The sequence below is a fragment of the Bactrocera latifrons genome, unplaced genomic scaffold (genome assembly GCF_001853355.1).
Source record: "Bactrocera latifrons isolate USDA-ARS-PBARC rearing strain unplaced genomic scaffold, ASM185335v1 scaffold_164, whole genome shotgun sequence".
Taxonomy (NCBI): domain Eukaryota; kingdom Metazoa; phylum Arthropoda; class Insecta; order Diptera; family Tephritidae; genus Bactrocera; species Bactrocera latifrons.
Genome location: NW_017535119.1, coordinates 571537 through 582747, shown reverse-complemented (window position 1 = coordinate 582747; position 11211 = coordinate 571537). Strand labels below are relative to the sequence as shown.

General features: G+C 37.6%; 1 protein-coding gene across 5 annotated transcripts in view; it reads right to left on the bottom strand.

Annotated features, from left to right (window-relative positions):
* The window catches only part of LOC108966577 (cartilage oligomeric matrix protein-like), a 43202-nt gene that overhangs the window by 27890 nt on the left and 4101 nt on the right, over positions 1-11211 (bottom strand). The window contains exon 1 of one of the 5 annotated variants that reach the window (XM_018929567.1): positions 6074-6245. The exons of 2 other annotated variants lie outside the window; for them this stretch is intronic. The gene's annotated coding sequence lies outside the window, so the exon portion shown is untranslated. 2 more of the 5 variants (XM_018929566.1, XM_018929568.1) reach the window with 2 other exon arrangements.

The following is an 11211-nucleotide window of genomic DNA, read 5'->3' as shown; positions in this document are numbered from 1 at the left end:
AATTAAGAAAATAATTTTAAATATAAATAAGAGCAAAAGTTTGATCAATCGCAAATGCTTTTATTTATTTTTTGAGGAAAAAAAATTTATTTTAAACAAAACTTTTGTATACAATTTTTTCTTGAAAAAATATTTCTAGGAAGCAATATACATAATATATACTAATTTAAAAGAAAGTCTAAATTTTCCCCAAATTTATTGATAAACAGATTGTTTTAAATTGTTGGAAATAAAAATTTTTTTGAAAAAAAAATATTGAAAATTTTTAGAAAAAGATGCTTAAGAAATTTCTGCAAAGAACATTTATAATAATTGGAAAGTATAACTAAAATACGTAAAATGGATAGTTTAGAATTTTTCTTTACTTTAAACGAAATATAATTATAATGAAAAAAAAAAAATTTTTTTTTGTAACTAAATTTTTTGCCTAAAAATAAATTTTTTCGATATTCACAAATTGTTTCCCCAAAAATGTCCACTAATCACAAAGCTTTATGCCAATGCCATCGCGCGTAATTATACAGTAGCCAATTGGCTAGTCAAACACACAAATCTATTATCATTTATGCGTTGACAGCTGAGTTGATAAAAGACCTCGCACAACACAAACAACACCCATTCAAACACACACACAAATGTCAACCACAAAAATCGTGCGTCGCAGCGTTGCGAGCGCGGGCGAGCAGGCGGGACGCGCTGCGTTTGGGTGGAAGCGTGTTACTCGTTACACCACATCCAATGTGGCAGCGTCGCAGAAATGTCATCGTGTGGAATGTGGCAAAGAGACAAACCGGCAAATGCAACCAAATTCAGTCAACAAATGTTGCCGTTGCCATAATTGAGTTGCGCACGACTTGTCAACACAGTTGGAAGATGCCGTAGACGCAAAGGCAAATGTGACAACGAAATAGAATAAATAAATTTATGCACAAGAGAAAAATAAATTATAATATTCTTTATGAAAAGGCCAAAGTTGGGTATTGCTGGAGAACAGCTGGAAAAGCCACGTTTATTATTTACAATTTATTATAAATTATACGATGTTCTAATATTTTTGAGTGGCGGCCAAAGCGTTAACTCAAACGCATTTAGGCTTCACTGTAACCTCTGTTGTTAAGTGATCACCAATAAGATAGAGTGAGAGAAAGACAGAAACTGAGAGTAGCGAAAAGAGCAGAGAGGAACGATAAAGCGGGCGAGTAAAGAAGAAAGTGAAAAACAGATAAGGAGGTCTTATATAGTATTTGCTTACTATATTATATTTTCATTCACACTTGCCTGTAATTCTCCACCAACTTGTTATTTTATGAAATTTGTGAGTTATAGAGTTAAAAACAAGACTCAACCATCTTTTCATCGATTACGAATAGTAAGTGGAAAGCCAGACCGGTGATAGATATTCGACAAACCTTGTTTTCCGCATTGGTGCAACGTTTATATATATATATATTTTTTTTTTTGTGTTTTTTTGTTCTCAAAGAGAGCAAGGTCTTGCAAGCACAGTAAGACACCTGAATCTAAAGACGGAACGCCATACACATATACTAGAATCAAGCCACGAGGATTTAAAATATATAGAAATTATGTTTGATCTCTTTTTGAAAAGTGACTCCGAACTAAACAGCTGGATCTAGCGATCTGCTGTTCCAGACGATGAGACTTCCAATAAATTTTAATGCTGAAGTTCTTTTCTAAAGGGTATTAAGAAAACTAAACCTAGTTATTACACTAAATTACCGGTTGGACATGAAAGACAAAAAATAAGAAAGCGGAAATAGCAGAAAAAGATGGGACCAAAGACTTGAATACCAATCTGTTCACAGAGGGATAAAAATACTCATTGGTCGACCAAATGGACCAAGTCCTGCACGCATGGAAGAAAATATAGCAGCCGTAACTGAGAGTGTACACGAACACCGTGAAGTGTCGATTCGGCGCTTTTCGTGGCAACTCGGACTGACGTATGGAATGACTTGGCGCATTTTACGTGGAGATCTTAAATTAAAAATATACAAAATACATTCTGTGCAAGAACTGATGCTGCGCGACCAAGCAACATCGCTTCGAACTATGGGTTCCACGAAGATCCGACGTTTTCGAGTCAAGTTAGGTTCATCGGTGAGCCCCACTTCTAGCTCGATCGGTATTTGAACAAGCAAAATTTCTATATTTAAGACGAAGAGCAACCTGAAGAAATTTAAGGGCTGCCATTTTATCTAGAAAAAAACTGTCAATGGTGACCGTTATCGTGCCATGATAACCGACTACTTGTTGCCTGTTTTTCGCTCAGCTCACGATATGTGAGCGCTCAGTAAGGACTGACCAAACAAACTTCGTCTTAAATGAAGCGGGAAAAAAGTTGTATCTATAAACATTTTATTTTTTTGGTTTACTCACTTTGCTAAGAAGAATCAATAAAAATATTTTTATATTTTTTTCTTTCCCTCTCCCGAGCTATGAGCTCAACTCAATTTGATGAAATCCCGTTAAGTAAATTGCCAAACCTGTCAGCCCGCCAAATAAAGCCTTCCATTTAGATTGTTGCTAGCTGAAGAGTATTAACATAGTCAATAAGAATAAATCTACATTTATGGGCAAAAGCCAATCAAGCTAAACTCAGTCGAGCTTTTTAAAAAGTGTCGCGCAATTTCGATGCTTCAAAAGTTTCACAAGTCGCCAAGTGGCGTGGTAAAAAAATAGCTCACTCAAATATGCTTAAATGGACTGTAAGCTAATTATATAAATATATTATGTATAAGAAGCTATATCATAACCTCAAACCACGAAGTAGCGATTGTGTCATACACCAACAAAAGCTACCAGTTTTCACTTTCTTAGGCATTGTTTGTCAATTTCTAAGCGCAATGCAGGAAATAGCAGCTTAAATGAATTCTTCACAACCCACACACTTGAAATGACGTGTGAAAAAACTCGATAGACTAAATTGTGTAGAAAGGAAATTCCAAGCGGCTTTTCTTGCCCACCACCACATGCTTTGCAACTCCGATACTCTTAAGCGGCCAACACTGCTTGCTGAAAAGCTCACTAGTGTTTGCTTGAAAGAAAGCAGCTGGTAATCAATACAGCCGATCAGTGACAGTTGAAGTGTCACTTATTCCCCCCAATTCTTTGTCAACATTGCAACGTACTTGTACCTACTTAAAGTATACAAGTCTTCGTACGTGTGTAGCAGCATTCGGCTATCTAACGATCAGTGCGTCTGTCAGTTTGGCTTGATCGCACAGCGACGATCTTCATATCTCATATGTATAATCTGTGCGACTGTCGGATCAGCATTCTTCGCCTCGGCAGCAACAACAACAAAGCGCCGTAGCTATCATTTGGCCTGCTGTGAGCTACTGAACTCACTTTGTGACGGTTTGATAAGCCGCTTACAGCTTTTTGCTGCTGCAATCGATTGTTGGCCGCAAGGCTGACTAACTGTTATAATCTGTCTCTTATACACATCTAGATGTGTATAAGAGACAGTGTATAATCTGTGCGACTGTCGGATCAGCATTCTTCGCCTCGGCAGCAACAACAACAAAGCGCCGTAGCTATCATTTGGCCTGCTGTGAGCTACTGAACTCACTTTGTGACGGTTTGATAAGCCGCTTACAGCTTTTTGCTGCTGCAATCGATTGTTGGCCGCAAGGCTGACTAACTGTTATAATTGTACACATTTTTATTGCATTTTATATAATGTGGTTGGTGTACTTGTTGCTTTTCTAAGGCTCTGAATAATTTTTACTCCTCATTTGAGTGAATGAAGAATATTTAAGTACTAAAATCGGTGGTTAGAAGTGATGATATTCAACTAGAGATATGTGAGCTGGAATTTATTAGGTATATATCGGAATCGATGAGATATTTCGATGGAAGAATCAATTATTGTCGAGAGTGATCACCAATCTTATAAACCCAAAAGTTAATCCAAAATACGCAGAATCGACAGATCATCAAAAATATCTTCTTAAAGACAACTCTCCTTATAAACAGCTCCGACTCACTCCATGATTTTTATGACAGTCTGTAAAGAAACCATCGATGAACCCAGCAGATTATTCGAAATTCCTTTGATATCAAAAGGTTTGACATTTCAATCTACCTGACATTAGTGTAGCTGCTGCTGAGTACAATAGTGAAATGGAGCTGTCAATGAGGAAGAGCTGTCTTGAAATTCTGTCGTTCTGACCCCAACTGTCTCCACTTCATCGTTAACTTTAAGTTTAAAACATCGCTGTAAGCTTGGTAATAAAACTCCTTTTAGGAATTTTTAAGATTTTGAGTCTTACATTAATCTTTCGTTTTCTTTGCCCGTTTTCTCAGCGGGATATTCGACTATATACATTGAAAAATTCTTTCCTGAGAAAATCGACCTTTTTTGGAGCTTGATGTGAATAACAAGCATTAACCCTTTTAACCATGCCTAAGCCTTAGACTAGTCGAGAAGTACCGAGTGATCAAATAATTAAGCCTACTTTATGGGGTTGATATGTACTAGAATAAATAAGAAGTTTGTATATCAACATCTTTCCAGCAGTAGTATGAAACTTTTCTTCCTACTAACCGCCTTTTTAACCTTTTAGGAGTGTTTTACTTCTGAATAAAGTCTTAAAGGAGTCATTTGAAGAAAAATTATGACGGAGAATATATTTTAAGTTGAATTTCGAAATCAAACATAAAAAATTAATATGTTTGACAAACAGCATATCTCGCCCCGTAAACTTCTAGTCTCCTCGATATAAATATATATGAGATCCAGAAAGGGGCTACGAGCTGAATTTCGGCTGTCTAAAGTAACTCATACATTAGTTACTAACTCCGTGTCGATTTCTGGATACCCCTCTTTACTGCGAACTACGCTCTGACGACCGAGCCAATTCAGTATAAACATATCAACAAAGTGGAAACTCCTGCCAACATAGGACACCGCAGACGGCGTCGAAATTAGCCTGGAATTGACTACCTAAACCGAAGTTCACAAAGGTACACATATAATACTCAGAAAGACTAATGAGCTAACTAATGAATCAAACTTCTGATCAAGCTGCTATAACGAGGATCGGAAGCTATGTAATCCGGAAAGAAACTACGAGCTGAACTTCGGTCGACTAAGGTAGCTCACACACCAACTACTTACTCCGTCCTGATAGCACAAGTTTTCATAACCACACTCTCTAAAATTAAACTCAGAATTAGAAAAATTGTTCAGCTTCCACCTTCCACCCTTAAAATACTTTTGAAAGTGACCGAAAACTGAATTGATTCTTCACTTAGGATACCTCTCGTTTCATACATTTCAATAATATTTTGCTATGACACTTACTTCACTTGTATTTCTAGCTCATGACATCACTTCCTATGCCGCGCTCGCAGCCGCTGCATTTGAAATGTAAAACGGTGCAAATAGGTAAAGGCAAATCGTTGACAGTTTTACTCTTAATACCGCTACAATTTTTTTTTTAATCGTATTAAAGTCATATAGCAGAATGTGCGAAGGTGGCAGGCAGACACCTACATCAAGAGCACGGCACAGAAAGCTACAGATTTGTGTACTCAACTTAAATAATTCATACAAATGAAGTGAGCTTTGAGATAAATATTTTAAGTCAATAATAATGCATGACTCAGATAATGGATTAACGAGACAATGCACTTTTTCACTGTAAAAAATTAATAAATTAGAGCGTCAGCTCGTCTGGAATTGAAAAGGATCCGTTAGACGCGCTTGCTACGAAAGCAAATAGTTTTTAACTTCGCTTTTCATCCATCATTTAATTTTTTTCGAAAACATCACTTTTTCATATATTCAAACCCATGCAACAACAGGACACTCACGCGTAGCAAGACGCTCTCTGCATATTTTCATAGCGATCACCTCACACAACACAACACATGGCAAAATAAGGAATCTGTAGTAAACAAGATCCACAAGATCAACACAAAGGCGCTTTCCGCCGCCCACTTACATGCAAGCAACCACTGAACCACACTAAGCGCGCCCCAAACACTTCGCGCGACGCGTACACATGAACTTCGAAGGCACACTAAATTCTCTGCGCTTACTCACCGCGTGATACGACGCTCGTGTCGTACGGCGTAGAAATGATTAGCGCGTTCAACGCGTTCTGTGGAATCACCGTATTGGGCGCGTGTATGCAACTGTTGTCGCTGTCAAACGTCAACAACAAATGTTGCGCGTTCGGCTGCTGCTACAACAACTGTCAGCTCCTGCTGGTATTGCTGTTGCGCTGGCTGCCGCTGCCACCAGTTGACAAAAGTGCTGGCGGCGACTTTTTATGGCGATTGACGAGCGCGCCAGGTAGCCGCCAAGCGAGTGATCGACGATCTGGCCGCGGTCACGGCGGTGGCGGTGGCGCTGCATAAACGACATGTACCAAATTCGTGTGGCGTGTTGTGCGAGTAAAGTGTAGCGACTTGGCTGGTTGGTTGGCGCATATGCGCACGCGCGTAGGCAGACGAGTTTTTCCGCAAGTCAAATGTTTTTTGGATAGAGAGTAGCAGCAGCAGCGGCTACAGCAGCAACTTGCGCGTTGTTAGTCGCCGTTAGCGACAGCAAATGCAACAGCTAGAGTCGAGTGAACATATTCTCATGCTGCGGACAGCTGTTGTTGGCTGTCAGTGGAATATTCAAGCAACGCGCGCCACTACATTTGTCTATGGCCACTCGCTTTTAGTCCTGTAGTTGTTTGTAGCACGCGAGCGCTTTTTGGCCATCGAACTTGCTCGAAGCGCGCCGATGAACAAGCAAACAAGTAGTTGAACCAATTTCAATAAGCTCATACACAGTCCTTTGGTGGTACAGTGGGCGCAAGTAGTGAGCAAAATTTAAGTGGTCGGTAAGATTTCAGTTTAATTCTTAATGCAGATTTATTTCCCAAAAACTTAGTTCTATTGCTGAGAGTTTGAAAGGAGACAGCAAAGAAGTTTGAAAATATCGAAGCTCCAAGATATGTTGGCTCACGTTGTACTCTTTAACACTCAATTTTGTACACATTTTAAGTAATGGAAAAGTCTCGCATGAAACACTGTCGTTTCCCTCATAAGATGGTTCTTCGATTGAGATTTGCCCTTGGTCGACCCTAATTTAACGTCAGCAGTACTCGAGCAACGGCATGAGACAAAGGTTCAGCAGTTTAAAAGCTCCACTTGGTAAGAGATCAATTCAATATCTGACCCAAACGCCACAAAGTTCAGGCTAGTCATTGGCATACACTACTAAAGACATTTCGAAGTTAGGGAGCACAAAATCAGGAATCTGCGTAGGATTTTTGTAATGCCAGGTTTCAATACAGGGGATATTTAAGGCAGCTCTGACTATCGCCGGATCGAAAAGCTATAAAGTTCAGGCTATACACTACTGAAGATATTTCGAAACAAAGGAAAGCAAAATCATGAACCCGAACATGGTTTTTGTAACGAAGTCGACATTACGAATTTTCGAGAGAAAGATTCTGCGGAAGATTTATGGTCCTTTATACAGTGGCAACGGCAAATACTATAGTCGATAGAACGATAAGCTGCGCTGGATAGATCCCGTTGTCCAGAGTCGACACAGTACCCGACAAAGAAGACCTCAACTCTATTAGAAGGACTAGGGGGAGAAGGATCTGAGTGAACTTGGAGTCTCCAAACAGTAAAAAGAAAGGACGACGACGAGGATTTTACCAATATTTTTCGCAACCCAAACCCACCGTGCGCACACAGTACAGCGCGCTGTTCAAACTTTTTAGTCAGCCTGCTGGCAAGTCACAGCACTGCTTGTTGTCGTCGAAACGCGATCGTGCCTTCGGGTGTAAGTATGCACATGCACGTGTGCGCTTGCATGTTGGTTGCGGCAACAATTTTGGCGCCTACGCATTGCACACAAACAATTCAAACGACCAATCGAAATGTGTTGTTAAGAAATAAGCGAAGTAGGAAAATTAATATCTTTCCCATAAATAAAGTTAAACCAAAGATAAAAACACAAATCTGCAGAAAAGCGCAGAAAAAGACAAACAAATAAGAAAAATCGTAAAGAAAATTGATGTAAAAATTAAGTCGATGATTGCGTGCTTGACCAGTTAACGGTGCATTTTTTCGGCCACAAAATCGATTACACCGCGAAAGTGGAACATTACACATACGCCGTCGAAGTGGTGGGCAGCAGAGGGGCTGCCGTGTGACAGATACACCTCAGCGTGCTAAATTGAGATTTTTATTGGAAATGGTGGGATGAAGCTGTTTAGCACTTCTAATTGATTGGAAAAATATTTCGGAAAGCATAGCTAACGGGGGAAGAAAATATTTTTCCGAGTCTAAAATGGCGCGCATAAGATATTTTTAGAGAAGAAACTGAAAATGTTGGTTTTAAAAATTTATGAAATTGAAAAATATTTTAAAAATTTCATGTAAGCGTAATTTTTATAGAAAAAAGCGGTTTTACTATTTTCAGGTTATGGCACTTAATTAATTTTAAAATTGACATCGGTGATTTATTTAGTAACTGATCAATGGGTTAGAAAACAATTAAATATTTTATACCTATAAAATTTAATTTTTTTAATTACGCTAAGAATTTCTTGCGACAAAAATATTATAAGGTCGAAATTCGACAAAGAAAAATTGAGCAAAGGATTGCTGAAAACATAAAATATATTAAGTTCAACATCTGTTAAAAAAATATGTGACCAATAATTTGAAACTAAACCCACTGTGAAATGTATCAGTAATTTGTAAAAAGGTAGTAAATGTCGAAACCAAGCACTAAGTGCACTGAGTATTCATTAACGGCTGATATTTCGTCGGCGTTTCTTTCGACACTAGATCAACTTGCTTCGTTTCTTTAATAAAATAATAGTTAGGAGTAGAAACGAAGCTTTTTGGTTGATAAGCTCGGTTGATAATAATATTGTGGACAACCACTTACTGTGAGATCTTTTTTATCTTGCAATAAGGGAAAATTAATATAACTAACCATTTCAGACGCAATACCGGGAACCACGGTTTGGGATTTCAGGCTTAAACCCAAACCCTTTGTAGTAATCCGACAAAATTGTGATTTACGTGAACTTTAAGGCCCACATAGTTCATACTAAAACCTGGGTATGCCCCAATGAACGCTTTGTTTTCAGTATTTCTCACTTAAAAAAATAGTGACAATTACCAAATATTTTCCGACGCTTCGAGAACTTTTTGTATAAAAGCATATATTAAACTCTTCTGTCAAAACAAATGTCTGACGCAAAGTCAAAAAAACTTAAATGTGAATTTTCTATTAGTCCGTCACGTCAAGCATTATCCCCTCTCCTTGAATATTATATTGTTTGGTCTTACTTGACACAGGTTTCATGCTCTTTCTTATAAATATGAATCAAATTATATGTTGTCCAGTTGTCTTTTCACCTTTGATTATTTCGAATGAACGACCAAATTTTAGATCCATTAATTTCTGAGATAATGGCACCGTTTTTAATATCACTTCATAATGGCAACTAAAAAGTAAAGAAAAGAATTTCTACCTTTAGGCTTTATAACTCTTCTTTGCTTCTTTCGCTCCAAGACTTTATTAATTCATTTTATTTCAATATCGTGAACGCTAATTTAATTTGATAGTTCACATTAGAAAGAGACAGTGAGAGAGCTTCGAAAAAAATGAGAAAATAAGGAGAAAAGTAAAGCGAGAGCGAGACTTAACTAAAGAGAAAGGTTGACAGATTAAGAGAGTAAATAGAGCGCTAGTATCGCCACCCTGCTATCAGAGTGGATAGTCACTTATTTAAAGGAGGCTGCAGGATACGGAGCAAACAGTAAACTACCTTAATAGCAGCAACATCGCCTCGAAAAAAACTGCATTGGTCAGGAAGTCTGAAACTGAAGTTGGTAGAGAACTCCTGGCAATATAACCCTGTACCAACCTTCTATTCAAGCTTTGACCCAATCGTAAAACAGTTTACTGCCTCTCTTCTCCAATAGCTTCTACCATACACAATCCACAGCTCCTTCGCAGTGTATGTGGGCAAAGAAAAAGCCGCCACAGCTTGGTTTGAATTTTCAAATACTCAGGCAAGGGAGAGAAGGAAAGCGAGATGAAACTACATAGTAATTCAGAATGAAGAGCGTGATTAAAAATCGAAGATTGAGTCAGATTACATATTATTAGGGAAACTACGGAGAAAGAAAAATATAGAAAGATACAGAGATCAAACAAGATAGAAAAATTACTTCGACAGTCGAAACTAGAGAAACAGATTGACTGATTTTCATGGAGAATACGAAGCAAGGATTATTTAGAACAAGCGAAAATAAAAGAAAATAGAGAAGATGGTAAGGATGGACTAAACAAGAGATAAATGGAAGGAGAAAACTGAAAAAAATCGAAGCAGAAACTATATAGAAAAAGAATGAAATATTATGTTAATCAGAAAAAAACTAAGCTAAGCTAAGCTAAAAACTTAGGAAAATATTTTTTATCAATTTCTGATATCTTGCTATAACAATATATTAAAAATTAACTTTGTAGGCAGTTTTGGAAAGTTCACTTTTAACATCTTACAATAGTATTTTTTCATATTTTACAACTTCACCAGTTTCCCTACAAACACCCCCAATTTGTCAAAGCTAATTAAAAGGCATTTAAGTAATTTCCTTTGAACACACTCTATTAGCTGTTTGATTACCCTAAAATGCGGCAAGTAACAGCAAAAACATCCAAAGTCTATAGTATCAAATAAATTAAATGACAAATGCGGCCTATAAAAAGTGGCTTGTATATGGCGGCCACAAAAAATGCCGCTGTCGAAAGGCAACAAAGTGCTGCGAGACTCAACCTTTCGCTTTCATTAGTTAAACGCCCACCTTTTAGTCGCTGTTCAAATTTTTTTTAACGGCTTGGCAAGCAGTTAACAGTTCACTTGACTAGGCTACGCAGCATTTGTCGAAATTCAAAAGACCAAATATGGCAAAGCATACTATAAATCAAGTTGAAATTAAAATTCAAAATCAATTCAAGAAATTGGAAAATCAACTTCAAATCAAATCAAATTTCAACATTATTAACTTGATTGCTATTGTAGCCCATGCTAATGCAAGCTATCAAGTCAATAGGTGAGCGCTGCATAAGCCAGATAAATGAGGTGTCAACGTGTGGCAAAATAAACGATTTTTCACAAATTTCAATGTAAAAAAAAAAAAATAATTATAAAT